This window comes from Filicampus tigris, chromosome 4, assembly GCF_054856515.1.
Source record: "Filicampus tigris isolate MCC_2025a chromosome 4, RoL_Ftig_1.0, whole genome shotgun sequence".
NCBI classification, from domain to species: domain Eukaryota; kingdom Metazoa; phylum Chordata; class Actinopteri; order Syngnathiformes; family Syngnathidae; genus Filicampus; species Filicampus tigris.
In genome coordinates, this window is record NC_141220.1 from 25,483,855 (window position 1) to 25,506,451 (window position 22,597).

General features: G+C 40.2%; 1 protein-coding gene across 5 annotated transcripts in view; it reads left to right on the forward strand.

The window, feature by feature from the left end:
- The first annotated feature begins 1,670 nt into the window (after positions 1 to 1,670).
- LOC147149086 (uncharacterized) overlaps positions 1,671 to 22,597 on the forward strand; it is an 82,113-nt gene continuing 61,186 nt past the window's right edge. For 4 of the 5 annotated variants that reach the window (XR_015086614.1, XR_015086615.1, XM_086029217.1 and 1 more), the window contains exon 1: positions 1,671 to 1,718. The gene's annotated coding sequence lies outside the window, so the exon portion shown is untranslated. The other variant, XR_015086616.1, reaches the window with a different exon arrangement.

Below are 22,597 nucleotides of genomic sequence, written 5' to 3' on the forward strand. Positions count from 1 at the left end.
AAAGGGGCCCAGGAAAAAAAAATGCATTTTCTTTCCCCAAAGGAAAAGTGGAATTGAAATGCTGTTGACAGATGGTTGAATGGATTCATAGATACTGTAGGTAGATAGAATTGACTTTTCTCACTAATTATGGATCATAGGTCTTTGTGTGCATTAAGCAGACCAGTACTGTTTCTTTTTCTTTTACGTTCTCCATCTGAAATTAGCCCAAGTTTCCCAACAGTCTGATGTAGAGTAAAACTGGTGATGTTAAAGCAAGTGCCCCTTCCTCCCCACGCCCCTAAAAAAAAAAAAAAAGGTTTTCTTAACATAGGTGGCAAATTGAGGTCTGGTTCTGCCACTCCGTGAGAAATGATGTCATATAAGGGAGGACTTTTCATAGGGGAGAAAAGGTGTATAAAATGATCCCTGTTATTGCCTTATATGATGTATTCATGCCAAAATAAGGCAATAATGCATGTACACAATTGTATATTTTCTATATTACCTAAAGCCCTTTTGTTCTATAAGTCCAAATGTTATATGATTTTTATCCATTACAAACGAAAAAAAAATATGCCTATCACAAAATCACATAAGTTGGAGACACTCACTTTTAATTGCAATGATGTCATGCTAGGAAACACTTTACACCATGGAAATAAGGGAACATTTTCCAAATCATCGCACCACCCCATAGATTACATTGTATTCCTGCCAAAATAAGGCAGTAAAAATAAATGAATAAATAAATGAAAAAAAATATATACAGGTGTGGCATAATATAAAATAATACGTATGCAACACTAATAATAATAATGATAATAATAATAATAGTAATAATAATAATAATTGATAACAAAATGTAATAATATGATAATTTATGATATGCTCCATATTATATATAATAATATACAGTATAGTAATATTGCTTTAAAAAATTGGACATGCGTGCTTTTCATTGCAATGATGACACGCAAGACAAGTTTTCATAGTGGAAATTAGACCCCCGCCCACCCCCCGAAAAGAAAAACAACAAAAACAACCATTATCCCTGTGAGTTCTATGCCTGTCAAAATAAAAACAAAGTAATACATCTCTCAACATTTGGACATACATGCATTTCATAGGAGAGGGCTAATTGAACTGTACTATCACACCATCAAGGGTAGTAAGTGTGCACCGATACTGATGCACCCATACTGATACCATTACAGATACTGTATATTCGTAGTCGGCGCTATACAGTGGACCACCGCTATTCAAGGGGAATGGGGACCAGCCGGCCCACGAAAAGCGAAAATCTGTGTATAATTGATTCCCATTGAATGCATTTGAAAAAAAAAAAGGATTTCCTTTGTTATTTGGAAACCCCAAAAATTCTTCAAAAAACATCCCATATGCATTTTTCCATGAAAAATTAAAAAACAAATAGCGAAAAAAATGTGAAAAAAAAAAACTGCGAATAGGTGAATATGCGGAGTCCACTGTAGTAGAAGTTTATTATCCACCCCCCCTAAAAAAAACAATCGAATTCCCCTGCCAATGCCCCCTTGATTATTTATTTATTTATTTGGGGGAAAATGAATCAAACAATGTGGCCCGCCAGTTGCCCATCCCTCCTGCACATACCACACAAAAAATACTTCAACCCCACATTAGGCTGGAACTAATAAAACACGTTGCAGTTGCTTGGGGAACATTTTGACCAGCACAACTCGACAGGACAACAAGCAAAAGTAAGTGAGTGCTTTTCAAAATGCAATTTTTGGATGACATGAGGGTCCCAGCACATTAACAAGGTCCTTACAGGCGGTAAAGTTGAATAACAAGTCTTCTTTACATGCTTTTTCAAGAAATGACAACCGCAGTTAGTGTTCAGTGACCTTTTTGCCAGCTGAAGCACATTAATCACTGCTGTAATTACCCAGTGGAAGGCCCACACCGACACTGTTTGCTTGCTTAAATGCAGCTGCTGACTTTTTCTTATATAGGTTCAATCGTCAAGTTGTCATAGTGGACTTCAGCAATCAAACGTTTAAGCTGGAATGTAATACAGTGGCGTTCTGTGCATTTGGTACCTGAGCTTTTCAGACCAATTATAGAAACCTTTACAAAAACACAATATAACAGCACACGACTGTGACACATGCCATACGTCATCTGGGGCAGTTCAAAATCAAAGTTGATCTAATAACATGACAAAAACTGAAAAATATAAAGAAAAAGACATCGTACTCAGCAGAGCTGCTAATTATTAAATGTGCGCAGATCGCCGCAGATGTGTTTTTTTCTCTTCAAACTTGGCCTGCTTTGACCAATAAATCAGAGGATGGGAAAATGCTGATGTTATTGTGTGAGGCAAATTTACGGTTTTGTGAACTTGGCAAGTACGGTCTTCCCAGTATCTTTACAATCACAACGGCTGTGTACTTGTGAACTGCCCCCCCGGCGCTAGCATATATCCGTGAACGGAGAAAACAAACTTTAAAACCTGTGTCCTCTCCTCAGCCATTTTGTGAGCAGCGCGAAATGCATCTTGGGATATTTTTCCATCCAAGTCTTTCATGGTTTATGCTAGCAGACAAGCATAGCAGACGGGTTTATGCTAGCAGACAAGAACAACGTCCGTGTATCCCACCATTATTGTTTAAATTATTGTTTAAATTATTGTTTAAATGCGTGCTTTCAACTGGAATAGGACTTGGGCCGGAATTGATGACGTTTCAGAGATAATAAGGACCAAGCATGCACAAGCACACACATTTACAAGTTAAAGCTGTAGACTGCCATGTTAGCTTCTCAAGCTAGCTGCTAGCTTGTCTGTCACCCACAGGTAATATTTATCATTGGTGATCAAAATGTAGTGTTTTGTGTGTGTTGTTTTCATGATTTGCTTTACATTAGTGGTTGATATCATTTTTGTCTTCCTTTGTAAATAATACTGGTTTTCTTTCTCCTTTATGTTTTGGTCATTGGCCCAATATGAATCTCTGCTGGTGGTGTGTCGAGATCATAAGGACCAAGCATGCATAAGCACACAAATGTACAAGTTTAAGATGTAGACTGCTATGTTAGCTTCTCAAGCTAGCTGCTAGCTTGTCTGTCACCCACAGGTAATACTTATCATTGGTGATCAAAATGTAGTGTTTTGTGTGTGTTGTTTTCATGATTCACATTACATTAGTGGTTGATATCATTTTTTCTTCCTTTATAAATTATACTGGTTTTCTTTTTCCTTTCTGTTTTGGTCATTGGCCCATTATTACTCTCAGCTGGTGGCATTAATTCACCTTTTTGAACAAAAAACTCAAGTTGGTTTCAACTGTGACATTTGAGACCCTATTGTAGTGACATTTTAGAGAAAGGAACACTTGAGTGATATAGTGTGTTATGTTAGCTTTTTGAGCTAGCCAGTTGCAAGTCACTAAAGTCCTATGCTTGATTGTTTCATTTGTGTTATAATTTAAAGTTGTACTTTAAATTAGTGCTAGATTTAACTTTATACCTATGTGAGGTAAAAAGTGACTTCACTGTGCAGTTAATAACGATTTGTGATGGAGCTTGACGGTACTGCTGTGTCGTGTTTTTTGGGGGGCCCTGCCCACGTGAGTGCAATTACTAAAATCCACTATACTAGAGCAATTTTTGCATCATTAGAAAAGTGACAGAGTCAAACAAACGACGGCGGACGACACGGAGCAGAGAACACGGTTCATGTCTGGTTCCAAACAACACTGTTTTTAGTTTTTTTGGGGGGTTGTTTGGGGTTTTTTTTTTTGTGTGGAGAGCTGGAGTTGTGGAGGGAGAACGATGGTGCTGCTGCTCCTGTCGGGTTAATTTGATCCACATTTTTGCAAGAGGGGGAGTGAGTAGGTGGCTGGAAGCGCTGTGGTCTCTTTGAGGAGCTGATGATTTGGACAGCTCTGCCTGCTTTATAAAAGCAGCACGGCTCTTGTGAAAAAAAAAAAAAAAAAGAAAGTGGCACAGTCTACCGGAGAGAAAGATTCAAGCAAAAGGAAATGTTATCCTTCTGTTGTGAGATGTTGTTGTCCTTTTAAAGGCCACATAGTGACGTATCCTGTGGACTCTTGAATGGTTATGTACTGATTTTTCAGAGTTTTACCATAAGAAGTACATAGTGGACCGATGCTGTCAAACCACATTTTTTTTCTTTTCTTTTTAATGTGCTTTAATCCAATCCAACGTGATGTAACGCAGCAATCCACCACGAGGGACGTGCATAACATTTTGTTACTGTAAAAGACTGTCAGTCAAAAAAAAAAACAAATCTGTATAAACACGGCTGTTAGGCAAAAAAAAACAAGAGCGGAAAAAGAAAAAAAATCTTAGCATCTGCACTCGTGACACTGATATAATCTGAGTTTCAAAGGAGAGCCTTTCCCCCCCCCTAGTCTTTTTCATGTCTTCAGAAAAATATGTCTGCTTCACTTTTTGACCTTTAAATAAAGTCCATCTGCGAGGAGCCTCTGAACTCCTCCCTTCTCCCGCCGCCATCTGTAAAAGGGTGAATTTGGAGGAGACAGCACACCCGCCTAACAAAAAGAAACCCAAATCATCCCCCTTTTATTTCCGAATTGACTCTCTGCTCCTTAAATGTGACTTTTCCACTGCACGATACCCAACGTGCGCTACTTGCTATTGAAACTTAAATTTACTTTGCTGTTCTCATTCCAATGATGTGTTTGATGCAGAAAAATACTTTGGGGAACATGATACAACCACATTTGTATGCTTTTGAGATATATTTGAGATTTTTTTTGTCTGGTGAGGGTGTCAATGTAATCGTGACATAGAGTAAATTTGTGATTTTTTTATTTTTTTTTGGCGTATGAAATTAGCTATTGAACATGGGGGTGGTGTTTTGTTGATGTTAATGCACGATGGTACATGATAGCAGCACTATAGCAAGATAGTTTTTTTTTTTTTTTAATTCCCTGAAAAGCAACGATTTTGGAAATGCAAGGGTTCTGTCCGACAGCGACTATATGTCAAATTGTCTTATTCTATAATATAATTATACTTAAATTAACAGCCATATTGCTCCTTTTATTACTTTTTTTTCTTGAGCTGAGTCGGTACGAAGCAGTGGAAAAGCGACAGAGCTCCCCTTCAAGCTGCGATGGTTAAAACATCCCATAGAAGGCATTTGCGATCATTTTCATGTGCCCTCCTTTGTGTGCAGGAAAGTTGGGGTACATTTGTGCAAATGGAGCAAAAAGCAGCTGAGCATTTGGCCTGCGCTTGCAGGCAGGATGTTCCAGTGCTCTGGTTTAGTTGTAAATGGAGCTGGCTATTCACTGCAGGAAAAACAAACTCAAGATTTGAGCCCAGAAGAAGGTTGTGAGCTGACACATTGTTTCACAGCAGCAGTGCTGGCAAAACACGCCAAACTTAAGTAGAAGTACAGATACCTGTTTTAAAAAAAATAAATAAAAAAAATACTCTGGTAAAATTGACGTACTGATTCAACTTCTTTATTTGAGCGCAAGTTAAAAAGTACAGACTGAAATGTACTTCAGTCACATTTTTTGTGACTGTAGTGTTTGAAAACAAAAAAGAGAATCGAAGGAAATAACCTAAGAAACTTTCCAAATACGGCTGTTTATTTTAACTCATTTGCTAGCTTGTGCATTTAATATTACCGTTACGCGACGGAGACAACTTGACATGCGTTAAGAGTCAGTCAATCCGGTCACTTTTTAAAATAAAATGTTTTTCAGCCTCAGATAATAAATAAACTGTAAGTACTGTACTTTTTTTTTTTTTCTTTCTTTCATCTGTCCGGTCCAAAATGGCCTGCAGCCCCTGCTCTAAATGACAATACAGCGGTATCTTGGCTTACGAGTACCTTTTTTAAATACCACTCAGAAAATTTGACTAAGGAGCGTTGGATGGGGCAAAAACTTCACAAGCAGCAGTTTGGCAGATTCCGATTTTTTTCTTCAAAAAGGGGGCCATGTGCTTGCATCAAGCTGTTTATTTCCACTCCCAGTTGAAGTTTACTGGAAACCTAAACATAAACAGAGAATTACACATTGTATATTCACCCAAATACCACATAACATTGTCTGCTAAAGGCCAGCTAACTTAATGCTAGCATACAATGCAAAACAGCATCGACGGGCTAACGAAGCTAGCATCGATGGATGTTTGAACACAAACGATGCAGAAACACAATACAACAGACAAAACAATAATCAGTCACAGACATATTCTTTATCCTCTGTGAAAAAAACAAACATATTTTACAGCTGCTTACTAAGTCAGTCGTGAAACTCTTCCAAGTGTCGGTGGCCAAGGCACACACCAAAAAGGAGCAAATGCATGAAATCAATCATGATGCACAAACTGTTGAATTCTTTGCATCCTATTTTCTATGTTATTACAGTATGTTTTAAAAGTACACCAGTTGCGTAAAAGTATAATAGATAATAAAATAATGATGGATTAATGGTACGCAAGCCTAGAAAATCAACTTAAATGCCGTGATGAAGTAATTGTACTTAGCTACTCGCCACCACCGCAGGGCGGTGCATATTTTCTCTCGCTCGGCCTCGCTCTTTCTTCCTCGCTCATTCCTGCAGGTTCCCAGTTCACATCCCTGTTGGACGCCTTTTCCCCCGTGATAACATTGTGAGTGGATACGGGGAATGGAATCAAACGCCCTCCTTTTTCCTGCCCGGCTCCCAGACCGTTATCGTCCATCCACCATGCAGCCTTCCCTCTCTCCCTCCCTCCACTTCCACGCCCAGCTCCCTTCCACCATCCCTCGCTTCTCGCTCCTTGTCCACACGGACTATTTTTAGCGGCGCTGCTATTCTGGAATTTGCCGCTGCCTGTCGGGTGTCTGGGCGGCGATCTCTTCAGGAATGTCTGGCCCCGTCTCAAACCGCTGCAGAGAGGCTGCGCAGCCAGGGCGGCCAGCCCGCTGCTCTTGTTTCCAGCTTCAAGTCTGAGGGGGGAAAAGAAAAAGCAAGTTTGTCTGTTCTGGAGCGCTCAAGTGGATTTGTGTATGACTGAGCTTTTGTCCCTGCTCATCTTCACATGTGCTTTTCCATTTTGTCTTGTTGTAAAACTCGATCGGGACGCTCCCGTGGGGGCAAGGATCTTGTTTCTGCAAGATAAATCATTTGGTTCCATTGTAAACTGAAGTGTCCCTGAATTCCCTTACTGTACTTAAAACACGGTTTGGTTCAGTTAGGTACGGTGAGCATTTTATAGTACCGGCCCACTGAATTTTTTGGGGGGGAGAAACTCTTGCAATTGAAGGAAAATGGTCACGTTTGGATTTCAAAACGAATAATAAAAAGCGTGTTTATGCCAGTATTTTTTTTTAGGTGCACCCCAAATCGATTGGGAACATCCTAAAATATCCAACCCGTAGTACAGTACAGCTTTGGGTGGACCTAGGCATGCTGCTGTTCATTGATTGGTCGACAGAATGATCACTTTTGTGTTACGAAATGAACAACAAAAAGCAACCAACGTGTATCCTTTAGCACACATTTTGGTGATTCCCAAGTCTCAAAATGTCCAATTCAATACGACGACAGTATTATGCAACTTTAGCATGGTGGAGAGCAGAGCTAGACGCATTACTATCCATTGATTGTCACTTTTGTTTTACAAAATGAAAAGCAAGTTTTGGTCCACATTTTTTTGGCACTTCCCAAGTACCAAAACATATATTTCTTTTGTGACAATATAAATTGAAAATTGCTATCTCTGGGTTTCAAAACAGATAACAAACATCGGCATTTAAGAATGTTGTGTGTCTGTTCAGAGGGAGCCAAAATATGTAATATACTGTATATCAAAATATCCGATAACACCTATGCCAGCCAACCTTAGCACTGTTAGCACCCTAACATTAGCACCGACAGCTCTCGTGCTTCATTGTTGGAGGTCTTTCGTTTTTTTGTCCCATTTTACAACTTGAGCTCATCTGCACAGGTTTAGCGCTCGTTGTTGAGAACCAGACCTGCCCGTTAAAAAGCGCTAAAAGGGCATTAACAGCATTTGGTACTGGGAGTGCTGTGCACTAAAATTAGCTTGTAAACACCAAATGACAAGACGGATCTTGTTAATAAATGCAACACTTTGTCATTCAGTAGTTTTCCTCCTCCGCTTTTACTATTTAGAAGCAAAGCAAAAACAACTCTTGAGTGTATGACCAAGCCGATCATATGGATCACACCAACGCCTTCAGGCTGCATTCTGTGCTTGTGGTTAACATTAGGTTAAGTCGCCAGGAAATGAATGAAAGTCAATGCAGTGCTTACATATTTTGTGTGTGTGGTCCACAAAGAGAAAATAAGCATCACTAATGGGAAGTTTTTCCTGTCTGGGATCAGGCTGGAAGGCCATTCAAAGCAAAATTGTTTGGAGCAAAGGGAACACCGTCCAAGCCCACCTGTTGCTCATGATTGCACAGATCTGCCGGAGCAGAACCTTGTCAGGAATCGCAGTTCACTCTGCAACCCGCTGGCATCACAGCTGGTAGAGTCATAGCAAAGCAATGCTGTGATAAAATACAGCAGAACTGCTGAAATATTTTTAAACGCTGTCCAATCTTTGATCTGGTCTTGCTATATGAGGACAAAAATTGCCAGTTAGCAGCTAGTACCAGAAGCTAATGTATCAGTCTACATCTTTAGTCGCTGCTCCTTAGTGGCCAACATCACAAACAGATAGACTTGAATGCACAACACCAGTCACCGACCAGAATAAAACAATGACGTTAAACCTGGCTCAACCAAAGCGACGCATCTGCTCTGCTATCAACATGATGACTGGTGACGATCGAACTAAAACGGGAAGTAGCAACCTACCAACATAAAACCAGCCATACTAAATGTCACACAACTATGAAAAAATAGCACAGACAAAACATTCGACCTTTTGATCACAAGTGACAAGAATATGGCAGCTAACCAGTCGGGAGCTAGGTAGCTAGTGTGAGAAGCTATTATACAGTAGCAGTCCACATCTTTACGCTAGTAGTACGTATTTCTTTTGATCAGAAGTGACAAGCACATTGTAGCTAGCATAAGATGCTAACACAGGAGTCTAAATCATCACTCAATGTTCCTTCCGGTCATACATCATAAACATATGGGCTCAGATGCACAACATGCTCACAGAAAATCCTAATCAATGCATTTGGCAAAAATACAAGTTTTATTCAAAAAATAAAATAATACGGTCAGGTGCGCTACACATTTTACTGCAGCTGGCGTCATCCCCTTTAAAGCCAATTGCTAGCCCATATGTATTTGGGTCACGAGATACTCATCGCTTACGCCCTTATACGTGTCGCTTCTAATATAGTTTTGTGTTTGAAAGTCAACATAAAATATAACCTTCAACTGTATTGGGTATGGTTAATTTCATGAGTAAGTTCAAGAGATAATGTCATTGCAAACATGAGTCCTCTCCTCCGCTGTCACATTAGCCAATTTGATAGCAGCACGAAATACATCTTGTATACATATTTTCCCAGCCAAGTCTAAACAAATCACCAACCGATTCATCACTGTTTCAAGATAATAGACAAGAACAACATTTGGGCATTCTGTGTGTCTCGGTTTATGCGTATTTTTAACTGGAAAGGACTTGGGATGACATTTCACAAGATCACAAGGACTTATGAACTGAAATTGAGAAACAGCTATTTTATTGGTCTGGTTTTGTGAGGAAATGACATCAAAGTACCCTTTGAAATACTTTTCCAGTAAGTTAGATTTTTGTTTTTCAAATTAGCCTCTGATTGATTTATACATTAACTTAGAACTTGAAAACCAGAAGAAAAAAAAAAAAAAATTTCACTAAATTCACCAAACATTAAGATGCCTGCTTTTGCGTTTCAACTCTTAATGCAGTATGTCAGCTTGTGTGAGAAGCTAACACTGTTGTCTACTACTTCACTCGGTGCTCCTTTGTCAAACATCACAAACAGATGGATGGACTCAAAAGTGCATGACACAACTCACACAAGATTCTGATCAAAGTCATTTGTTCACGAATAGCGACGCCAAGCTGCCAGCTAAGAAATCCTATCAAGCAAATGACACTGGAACATAAAGAGAAGTACAAACTAGACTTGAGCTACCTGTCGCAAAAAGTCAAAGGAGAAAAGCAGCCTGCCTTTGAAGTAATCCGTTGATGCTGGCTAAAATCTAGCGATATGATGACGTCACGCGTTTCAACATGAAGCTACGGCTCTAGTGAGAATGCTTGGCCGTCACGTCAGAGCTGTCGGCGTAAACTCGCGCACCCCACTTACAGATAAGAAATCCCATCACAAAACATCTTGTTCTTATTAGCATCAGGACGTATGTGAGCCGGGTTTGAAAAGTGAGCAGTCAGCAGCGCGAGCGTGGACGCGAGCTAATTGGCCTTGGCTCCCAGAAAGGGGATGTGGGTTTCGCTCCGGGATGGCGTACCAGAACGAAGTCAACAGGGCCTCAGAGGGTGGGGGGGGGGGAACGAGAGGACGGACCAATCGGGTAACGAAACAGCCTTTAGCCTTTAGCGTCGCAAACGGGAGCACCGTCTCTCTGGGGTGTGAAAGGAAGAGGCGAGGGAATGGGATATGGAGTCGTTTTCAGGCCAAACGTTCTCAAAGTATGCGCCCCGGCTGCTCTGGGACGGATTCCCGTTGCCACAGGGTTTTTAGCACTGCTGGTTTTATGTTATCCTTCAATTTGTGTTTCTCAGACGTCCTCTCTTCGGCTCTGCATTAAGTGGAAATACAGCAGAGAGAGTTGGATGTGAGGATGCTTCCCCCAGCTGGCTTGCATTCCTCTGCTTTCCACTTGTGTGTCTGCTTCTGCTTCTTTATGGGTCACTGTTTCGCTGATCAGAGTTTCGCCAATACCCCCCCCCCCCCCAGCCCCTCCCCCTTCCTCTTACTTTCCATTCATATAGCCTTGAGTCGCTTGTTTCTTATTCATACGGTTGGTGGGTTGACAAAAGCCTCATCCAGTTTGGTTCATCCGTTTGATCGAAACATAAACAAACGTCAAATTAATGGCGTACTCGCAATAGTGCCACTAACCCTCCTGGTGTTCGATAAACGGCTGCAAAGTGCATCGGCGAGTGTTGCTCTCCTTTCCCACATGCAAGTAGGTAAATGTAGAACTATGTTGTATAGTGAAGTGATGGCATACTTCAATGCACGGGGGACGCTTAAAGGGCAGCGTCAGTGGAAAGACAAAAAAAAAAAGTTGTGAGAAGGACAGGAACAGCTCTTGATTCAAAGTATACCACATCATGTATACCCAACATGGTGAAGGCAGTGATCTGGCTGTTCCCACAGTGTGTCACATCACTTGGAGGTTATCACCCATGCCAAATGGCTGGCCATCCGTCCTGTAAGTGACATTTCAGCGGTCGATAAGGAGCGCAGGCGTGCACTCCTGTGGCCCAGCTTCCTCTTCGGCTTTTCAGAAGCGGCTGGTTCACAGGGAGGGAGGGCGTGGGGGATTGCGGTCGCATAAAAGGCAGATATCGCAAATTTAGGTGTGAGTTGCGAGGTGGCTAATCTGTTTCCAGGTGGGTGGCCCATATCCTTAAATCAGTATGCAATCCAGGCTACGGCCACAACAAATGAGGCGTAACTGAGATTTTGTGCAATTTAGCGTCAGCCACCTGTGTAGTATTATGTATTTAAAATTTAGTCGCAATTGGCTAAAATCTGTCGGACAAATTCTTCTTTAAAGGATCCTTGGAAATGGCAAAATGAGCTGAAAATGATCCCCTAAAAGCAACATGGATTGGCAAATTAATCGTGTGTTTTCAGGCATGGTTTCTAAGACATTTTTGTGGGTCTACTCATGATAGACATGTCAAACGAATCTCATGTTGCTGAGTGCGACTAAGTTCAGGGGCGACTAAATTCCACGGGGATGCTCTGAACACCACCATGAAACCTTGTAACAATGAGTCGCATGACACCGGGGAGAAAAGTGCTAATTAGGCCAATCACAGCTCACCTGTTTTCTGAAGCTGAGCCGTGATTGGTCGTTAACTCAGCCCCGAGCATCTGTGATGTCATTTTCAGCCGACAGAAGTGACAAAACGGCCGCCCCCGAGGTGGCTAAAAACAGGTGGATTTTGCTGCTTAACTCATATTCCGCAAACACAATATTAATCAGAATGCATTTAAAATGCTTTAAAGATATAAGTCCAAACCCAGACGTCCTCGTTGTCAGACAGGGTGGTCCGTCCTCTGTTGTCCCTCCTTGAAGAAGAAGAAGAAGAAGAGGAGGGGGAAAACAAACTTCCCAGGAGCATGTGGGGCCTGACATCCACTATCCCATTACCTCGGATACACACACACACACACCCACACACACACACACACACCCATGGGCACATAACACAAGATGAGACACAAGCTAATGAAGCGCTAACCACTGAGGTAACGGCTCTCTGGGCTGCGACCGATTCCCTCTACCCATTCAGTCTCCTACCCAGCCATATTTCCATCCAAGCTTATTTACAAAGGAATGTCACCAAAAATGAAAATATGCTCTCGTCCCAAACACGCCGGTCCTTTGTAATGCGGGAATTGAAAACAGCTTGCAAGGAATCAAGATGACATGATAGATGAACATCCTAACTGGAAAATGTTTTGCCTGTAAAAAGGGACTACGCAATTTTTTTGGGGGGTACTTCTTTATAGTAACTGTATACACAGTATAAATCACGTCGAAGCATTACAAATGGGTTCATCATTTTCTTTTCTTTTTTTCTTTGGCAAGTTGCTACCATCGGTTATAGCTTTCGGTTTCTAAGAAATGTCATTTATGAGCTTCAAACGTTTTGAGCGAACACATTTGCATTGCAGATCAAGCAAAAGAAAAATGTGGGACACAACTGAAATCTCTTTTAGAAGCAACTTGAACTTGCCAAATAAGATATCAGTCATTGTTCTGTGAAAAGTGTAAAGTAGGGCCTCCCGCAAAGAAAAACAGCAGTCACAAAAAGTAAACAAAGAAAATACATACATACAGTATCCATTTGTTCAATGAAATAGAACCAGTTTATAGAGATAATTCCTTGGAAAGCAGGAGGTCACAATACCCATTTACCAAAAGCATTTCGTATAATTTTTAAAAAAAAAAAAGCCAGAATGAGCCACAATGAATCCATTCCAAGCTTGAACTCTGACATCGAGCAGTCATAAAATCTAAATTTATTCATTGCCACACAAGTGTCAGAAGAAGCTTACGTCTCACAGTGACACATTTTCAGGATTTTCAAAAGAAAAAGCAAAGCGCATGTATGCACATCAATAGATGCTCGCTGAAGTGTGTGATTTTGAACCGAGGACAACTTAAGAGGTGTATTTTTCTCATAAACTGTTGCACTTTAGAGGGTGCGCTGCAAGTTCATCTGGGGGTGCGTTTGATTCTTACTTGGAGTGACATTTCGGCAAAGATGTCAAACTTTGGCAGCTGGGATTATTTTGAATCTGTTGTCTGTGGAGTTGCCTGAGTTTTTCCCCCTGCTGCAACATTCCCTTCATGACTAATGACCATCTGGGTTACTTCTTTGTGTGTCTACACTTTCCTTATTGCCTCGCTTTGTTCTTGCTCCCAAATAGCGGCGACTTGTTGAAAGACAACAAATGAATATGTAGCTCTGGAAGTGGAGGCCCGACAATGAAAACCGAAAGACGAAAACTGGCCTTGTTTTGGGCGGACTCTTGCACCTGACTCCTGCCGATCATCTCCCAATGCCACGACACCAAAACACCCGCTGGACAAAATTACCCGGACAGTTCAACTACCATATGGCTAGAAAGCAAAGCAGTGAGAGTCTCTGTCACGAAAATGCATGGGTGGATTCAGAAAAAGGGGACGATCGATCATTGCCAAGAGTCTCTTAATTGCTCATTCCCCCTCTTGATGGAATCTGCTCCTTCCTTGACGATCACACCGTGTTTTTGTGGTGTAATACATGGAGCCTCTGCAACCCCGATGCTTCGGTAGGTGCGCGGCGAAAATTAGCAACTGTAATCTTTTGATGATTTGCCTTAAGTTTCAAGTAGGCCTAAGTCCTGAGTTATAGTGGCAAACATCAAGCAAGTTTCCCACAAAATTTCAAGCAAGTCGAGTCAAGCTTTTATTAGGCGTAAGCAAGTCCTATGTCAAGTCGTACCATTTTGCTTAGTCACAATGTCTTCACACAAGAGCCACTTTGTACGTTTCGTAGTATATGACGTAGTGGTACTCAAATATTCACAACCACAGTTTTTTTTAATGGTTCCAAACCAGTCTCATTTTTGTCTATTACTTTTTTGTCTTCTCAAATAAACACAGAAGCTTAGTTCATATTTGACCAACTGCCGATCTGCCAAACTGTGATGTTAGCGTAGCTTACCCGTCTTTGTGGGTTGTCAAGTAAGATATCGCAGTTGTTGTGTCTCTTTGGGTTGAAGACCTTGCATGTTGTCATCCGTGAATCCAACTGTAATAATATTCGGATATTTCACAAACAAAACCCATGGCGCACAATCTTGAAAATGCAGATTTACAAATGGAAAGAGGCAAGACGTGTCAAGTCGTTTAGTTTAAGTCAAGTCGAGTTTCATCAATACCAAGTCAAAGTCAAATTGAGTCTTGCACAAGTTCGAGCCAGACAAGTCCCGGCTGAAATGATGATATCCAGTGAGATGCGCTGACCGGCCGGGTGAGACGATCGAAGAATTTCTAGGGAGTCTCAACTTCAAAGGGAACCACTGTATTCTGTGATTAGCAGCGAATGGACCTAACTTATTAAAGACACTTGGCAGTCGGTCCAACACTTGTCCAAACACGCGTATGATACGTAGCATGGACCACGGTGGGAAGTCTTGAGCTGAGTGGCGGACATTCCTGACGGCTGATGTCAACGGTGGATCCCAAAATGTGTTCAATATGATGTTACAAAGCCAAACAGGAACTCCTTGGACCACGTGAGAGCTGATATGTTTGCAGCGGGGTGGTCCCGGCGCCGGCTATCCCAAAGGTCAACGTTGTATTAACCCGTACATACTGTTCCCGTCAAATGTAACCCGTTTTGAGATTTGACAGAAATACAAATACAGTTCGAGTTTTGCGGCCTCCGAGCATCAAAATTACTCATCAAAAAATAAAAAATGGTTGTGGTCCCCGTGAACCGCAATAAACGAGGGATTATTGTCACCCTGAAACGTGATTACTTTGCCTAAAGTGACCCAATATACACAAAAATGTAAATTAATACTAAAAATCTCATATTGTTATAAGTGCTACAAATTTTGTCTGTCTCTGAGGTCGGTCCGAGTCAAATTTGACCAGTGTGTGGTTATATCAAGGAAAAATGGTGATAAATTTGTGAATTGTTATGAGACACTGGTAACAGTGTTCAAGAGGGATCAGCTCTGAGAACTGTCTGCGTTCCCACCTCATTTGCAGCGATGCCCACAGAAACATACCCCTGTTGGGTGTTTGAGGGGTCCTGGGGGCTGCTCGAAATAGTAAACGAATCCAAGTCGTGTATATGGGCACGTATGTTTATCCACCAGTGTGGACAAAAGGAATTCCCGCCTAGGTGAAAAGGTTTGGGGCGTGTTGACCACAATGAAGTAACCTCAGACAGCGACGCCCTGCCGAGGTGTCCTCCTCACTGCCTGTGTGGTATGGGCGGACCCGTAGGCGGATGGTGCTTTTGATAGCATTCTTCTTTCCCCGCTTTGGGACAAACTTGCGGTTTAAATCACGCCCCGAAGCTCCTCACTCTGAAGGCTGACCGTTTATTTAGACGTCAGCACGGCCGAAAGAACGTGCGCGCGTTCAAGGCCGGGTCACGTGAGCCCTGGAAAAGAGCTCAAGCGGGAGGGGATTGTTCATCCTGCTGTTGTGTCCTTGAGGGGGGAATCACGGCGCCCCTTTTTTTTTTTTTACTGCCAGACCCCAACGATGATGATGATCACGTGCATCTTTTCACACAGCTGTGTCAAGATAGGAAAGTCACGCCTGCTTGTTGCACCTCATTGGCAAGTTTGAACTTAAAAAAAGAAAACGGCACGCTATTACTGCATGGGGGGAAAAAAATAATACAAATTCCAAAATGTTAAAGCAAATTTGTTATGCATTTTTTGGGATTAACTTCAGATGTCTGTGCTTGTTGTGTACCTGTTATATAATTTTTTTGTCAAAACTCTTAAATGTACCTGCGATTTGCTGTTCATTGTTGATTTACGCTCTGCTATCCAGCCTTTTTTTTTTTTAAATTCTACTTCACCATTTGGGACTTGTTCTTGTGTTTCGATACTTCCCCCGTTTTATGTTAGCTTAGCGGTTAGCAAGGCTTCTCGGGCTTGTCCTGATCTTTCTCCTTCTTCGGTGTCACATGCAGCTGCTCCTCGTTCTACTTTAGTGATAACGACAATGTCAGAAGTGTATCAGGATTACCGACTTAGACGAGCGGTTTCTCACTGTTTTTAGTCCTGTAGGCTTGCTAGCCGCAGCTAGTACCTGGTAGCGAGTTACTTTAGGGCCCTATAGCATTCCCCTGATAGTTCCCAAACAGCTGGCAAAGCAGGGAGGAGGGACGACTGTTCAACGTAAAGGCACATAAGGTCTGGTAGCTCCTCCAGTTCCTTGGTCAGAGATGCTAGCTTTTTTTACACTGAGACAGAAATGATGACATCATCAATAGTGCCATCGTGATTAGTCGGTAACATTTACACCGTCTAGTACATATACCGGAATGTGGGAGGAATCCAGATTTAAAAAAAACCCATGCAAGCACGGGGACAACATGCAAACTCTACACAGGAAGACCAGAGCTGCCATTTCAACCCACAACTTTAGAACTTTGAAGCTAAATGCTAACAACCCGCCAACTGAAACTTTTCAAAAAGCCGCTCTTTCCTTCACGTCCAAACACCCCACGATGGAGGGAGCGCGTGGGAGGCGATGAAGAAGAGTTCAATATTTTGGTGGGGGGGGTGTCGAGGTCGGTCCGCTTCATTGCTGTTTGAACATTTGTGAGTCAGCCTGGAGCAATGAGGGAATGGAGTTTAAGCGAGGCCGTGAATGGGCCTGCTTGTTTATGTGGGTCAGCGGGCTGCCCTTTTTGACGCTGCAGGCCGCGGCACAGGAAGTAGTTGGCGCTCCACCCGAAACGGTTACGCCTGACTAAAAGCAGGAATACAAGCAATACTTTTGTTACTGTACTCAAGTAGAAATGACAGATATACGCACTTTACTCGGTCATTTATAATTCTGGCAACTTTACTTTTTACGCCCCCTGCATTTCCTTGAATAAAATGATACTATTACGCTGATACATTTTCCATAACTATCTTCGTTACTCATCGCAATCCTTACGACAACATAAAATCTGAATACACCTGATACAAATTGATAGAATTTTGGATGGAAGCACTTGCTCTGTTGCTTACGCAACATTTCCAGCAACGGATAACGACCAAAACGACTACAGTGGTGATGACTACAACGCTACATATCCGTGGGCGGATTTACAGGAAATGTTTTCGTAAATTAGAGTGGAGGGGCTTCTTCAGTTTCTGCTTTTTACATTACAAATGTAAAATGATTAATAAAATAATGAACAAAAAAGCTACTTTTAATATTTAAGTGCAGAAAACTTTAAAATGCTTTTACCCAAGTAATATTCGAAAAGGTGACTTCAACTTTTACCAAAGTCATTTCCTGTTCGGATACTTTCTAAGATTCACTAAAAGACACATTGCCCCCGCCGGAGGTAAACTGCCTGGAAACGACACAAGAGTTCTAAACTGATATTCAGCCTACAGCCCAACGTGTCCGGTTATTTATTTATTTATTTTTTGGGGGTCGGGTTGCATCGTATGTGGACACGTGACTTTTCCTGTTTACCCAGCTGCTTTATACAAGGAATATTCCAGATAAAACAGACGTTTCATAGCTGGAAATAGCAACTTTAAGTATGAGACGTGCACCTGGTGGAGGTCAGTCAGTGAGAGAGTGAGTGCTTCTGACCCCCTTCGGGACAAATTAAAAGAAAAAAAAAAAAAAAAAACAAGTAGTTCCGGCAATTGGCTTGGCAGCTTTGCAAAGACGTGAGCTGATTGCTTTGTGATGGCGAGATAACGAGCTAAGCTACTATTTTTCTAGCTACTAATTCAATCATCTGTGCGATTGAAAACCTGAACCACTAAGAGCTACATGTGCACATTCTAATCTCGTCTTAAATTTGATTGTGCATACATTACCAGTCAAAAGTCTGGATGGACTTTGTCACGCTATTGAATGAAAAAAACGTCTCCTAACCGTTAACTGTTGACATACACGTACTGTAAACACATCTGTGCTAGGGTAGTGTTAGGCGGGTACATGGACTCCAATTTAGAACAACAACATCAAAAACAAATACACGTTTACTGTACGTGCTTGCTGGGCACACCAATTTCTCACACACACACACACACACATACATGTTTATTATGGTTTCTTGGGGAGGGTGATGGGAGGGTATCGATAGGGAGCCCAATTTTGCACACAGGACATTCACATCTATGCCGGTTCCTGGGTATGAGAGTCGGGCAGGGCCCAATGGAGTCACCAGTTTCTTTCACACACATACACGTTTGTTTTGGTTTCTGGGGACACCAATTTCTCACATACAAATACAAGTGTACGCTGATTTCAGGGGACGGGTGATGGGAGGTTATCGATGGGGACATCACTTTCTCTCGCACACCCGTATGTGTTTTTTCCGGTTGCTTGAGATGTCGTTTTTTTTGTTACACACTTCCATGTTTATGCTGGTACCTCTGGACAAATGTTGGGAAAGGAACAGTAAGGAACCCAATTTACCTCTAAAACACGTTCACATTTGTGTTGCTTGCTAGGGATGCCAGTTTCTCTCACACACGTTCATGTTTATGCTGTTTCTTGGGAATGAGCGTTGGGAGGGTGCTGATAGGGACACCAATTTCTCCGACACACACGTTCATGTTTATTTGGTTGCCTTGGATGTAGACTTGACACATACACACATTTATACTGGTTCCTCGGGGTACCGATGGAGACGCCAATTTCATACTCGCACTCAAACACACACAAGTTGCGTGAAGACTGTCCAATGAGTGTCTGTTGCCTTGGTAAAAGCAGCAAGCACGTCTTGTGTAAGTTCCAATCGGCAACAATCTTTTAAGGAGGAAAAACATGTGGGCAATGTTGATGAGTGGTGGGGGGTCTTTTTACTGGGAAAGAGCCTCCCACTGATGAGTCTCAGCAACATTTGCTTTAAACAGGCCAATGTCACCCGGTAGGAATGTGTTCGTTTTTTTACACAGACTATTTTTATCTAATTCATGGCGCCCAATAGAAACATTTTGTTTTGTGACCAGAATAGATAATGAGTCAGTCAGCTAGGTTATATAGAATTGTTTTTAACAACATAAAGTATACTCCATGTAATGTGAGATGTGGGGACACCATTAGGGATGACTGGCATTATAAACACAGTGCAATTAAGACTTTGTAGCCCATAACTAATAGAAACATCAGAATTTGTGAAGTAACAGTGGCGTGCAATTTTATTGCCCTGGTTTTGAGGTTGTGTTTAGCCAACAACAACTGTGTAACCAACTACCACATCAACATTTTAAGGAGAAATAAACATGGTGGCGTTTTCTTCCAAATATAGGTCCTTACAACTATTTTTGAAGCAATGAAAACTGCAATGTTTATACAACCACGGCACACAACTACATGGCGTCCACTTAGTTGTAATCTCATGAGGAAAAAGGCTTTTTGTGTGAAAAGTGTGGAATGATTTATATAAAAAAACCAAAACAATTTATTTTAGGAAAAAGGTGTAAAAGAGAACTTGTGAATTTTTTTTCAAATAAACCTTTTTTCTCAAGAGGAATTAAGCTGTTTTTTTTCAATTGAGTTAGATTTTTTTGAAACAAAATGTATTAAATTTTTAATATAAATGATTCTTGTTTTTTTAAATCACATAATGTAATATTAAAAAGAATGTTATTTTTTTAACCCCCAAAAGAGCTTATCTTACATATTTTACTTGCATAAAAAGATGTAATCTTATGAGGATTTTATTTTATTTTTTCTGATGGGGGGGGGGCAGCTTTTTGGAGGAAAGCGGCATGAGATGCAATCTTGCAAGAATGAATGAGTGTTTTAAGAAAACTAAATATCAAACAAAAATTTATTTTGAGAAGGAAGTCATATTTCTTTTCAGTTTTATGAGAATTAAGTCATTTGTGAGAAAATTCGCAGTATTGTCAGAAAAAAAAATAACATGAAATAAAAAGAAAATGAAATTTCAGTAAACTGTCATAATATTAGTCATTTTTTTCCAGAGAATCAAGACTATAAGCCTATAAGTATTATGTTGTTGATCGTCATGTGATGTATTACCATTTATGTTCAGACATCTGTTGCTTAAAGGGTTAAGTCAGGTCACTTGTAATGTCACAAGTACCCCAACTACGTTTTTTTTTCGTGTTGCTTCCTTAGTTAAATTTTTTAGTAAGGTTAACAAAAAAAGTCACCTTTGACTTCTGCGATGCCCTTGCATGCGGGCAAGGAGAGCCACAGTTAAACTATTTATTGAACGAGACACCAAATACAAAATGACTCCTCAACTTCAGCTCACCTGACTCCAGCTCCTGATGTCACTCGCTAGGCCACACCCCTAAAAGGCACACACCAACACACACATTCTAAAGTACGTACAGTAATGAATTCACCTTTATAAAGCCGGTTTGTTTCTTTACATTCGCTTGTACGGTGCCATGTTGCTTTATTAAAAACAGGAAACTAAAACAATCTGGTCGCCACAGCGATGACATAGTTGCTCCTTATTAAGGTCAGTGTACCATCAACATGATTTTTTAAAAAGCATTATTTCAAGGTCAAATTACTGCACATTATTCACAAATGGGACACAATCAGACTCAGAGACCGCAAAAGACAACAAAAAATCCTTAGCGGTGCTGCTTCTAATGTCTTTGTTTGTTTCCTGCAAGAATGCCAAAGATGATTTAAATTGTTTTCTGGCTGCTCTACTTCCCTCTGTGACTAAATGAGAGGCAGTCAAGAGTATTTGAATGCTTTGGGGAAAAAAAGGCAAGGAATGTATGTTAACAGACTTCTTTGGGTTGCCAGACATTTGCATTATTTGTTGTTGAGAGAATGTTTGAAAAAAAAAAAAAAAAAGGCTTCTTTCCATGTGTGGAGGCAAATTGGCTTGAGGCTACAGTTCAGTTTGAGATCTTTTTTTCCATGGATGTCAATTATATTCAGCAAATGCGGTGATAAAATCCATTCGCTTAAGTCATTTAAAGTTATAATCGTATAAGATTATAGGTCACGTTCTTTTTTTTTTTTTTTTTTTTTTTTTTTTTTTTTTTTTTTTTTTTTTACTTTTTTTTATTTATTTTATTTATTTATTTTTTTACAATCAGTCCTGTTTATTTTTAGAGGAAAACGGAATCACTGAGTCTTTTATAAGAAAAAAAACTAGAAAAATATGTACAAAGTTTTCACATTTTTTGTGTACTGTACATTTATTTTTGCATTTATAAACAAAATTAATAAAATACTTGAATTTTTAAGGAACTTTTTGTTCTAAAAAATCTTGAAACAACCTGTTATTAATGTTAATTAAAAACTCTACAATTTTTAATTTCATTTAAAAAAATATTTTTTTAATGAGGTATTTTTGGGTGTTTCTTTTTTATTTTGAAAGGTAAAAAAGCTATATATAGCTGGATATTTGAGGATTTTTTTTTTACCCCAAAGCCGTAAAATAATTGTGTTGCAATCTAAGAAAATATAAGTACTGGTAATATTTTATTTAGAAAAACCAGCATGTATATTTTTCGAGGGATTTTTTTTTTAAAGCGAAAAACATAGTTAACAAAACAGATTATATATTGTGAAAAATCAATTTTTTTCACTTATTTTCTTGAAGAAAATTAAGTGTTTTTTGGAAAAAGCTAACGAGAATAAATCAAAATCTTATATGAATAAATCCAAGAAAAGATTTGTCTTTTCAAATGGGGTTCCTTTTGTTAGCACATGAGGTAAAATGTTTGTTTTTTTTAAATTGAGGGAAATAAAGTTATTTTTCCCCAAGGGAAGAAAGTTGCCAAAACACATGGGAAAACACATTTAAAACCAAATTTGAAAAGTTTTGCTTCTTTAAAAAAAAAAAAAAAAATGCTAGAGTGAAGTGGCATGTTTTAGGTGTACTTTTGTTTCAGGTGATGCATTTTTTAATCAAAAGGGCAAAATATTTAAAAAAAAAAAAAAAAAAAAAAAAGTGCAATCTTACAAGAATAAATTCAAATTTTAACGAGAAAAATAGACATTTTCCTAAATGTCGCGTTTAAAAAGATACCAAACAATGTTTTTTTTTAATTTCTTTGTAGAGGGGGGGTGGATTTTTTTTTTTTTCCCAAGAAAAAAAAGTTTCCAAAACATCTGGTTAAATATTTATAAAACTAAAAACCGTAAAAATACAAAATCTCAAATGTACACCTGGCGGGTGAAGACGGAAGCCACAGGGGGAGGCTGGG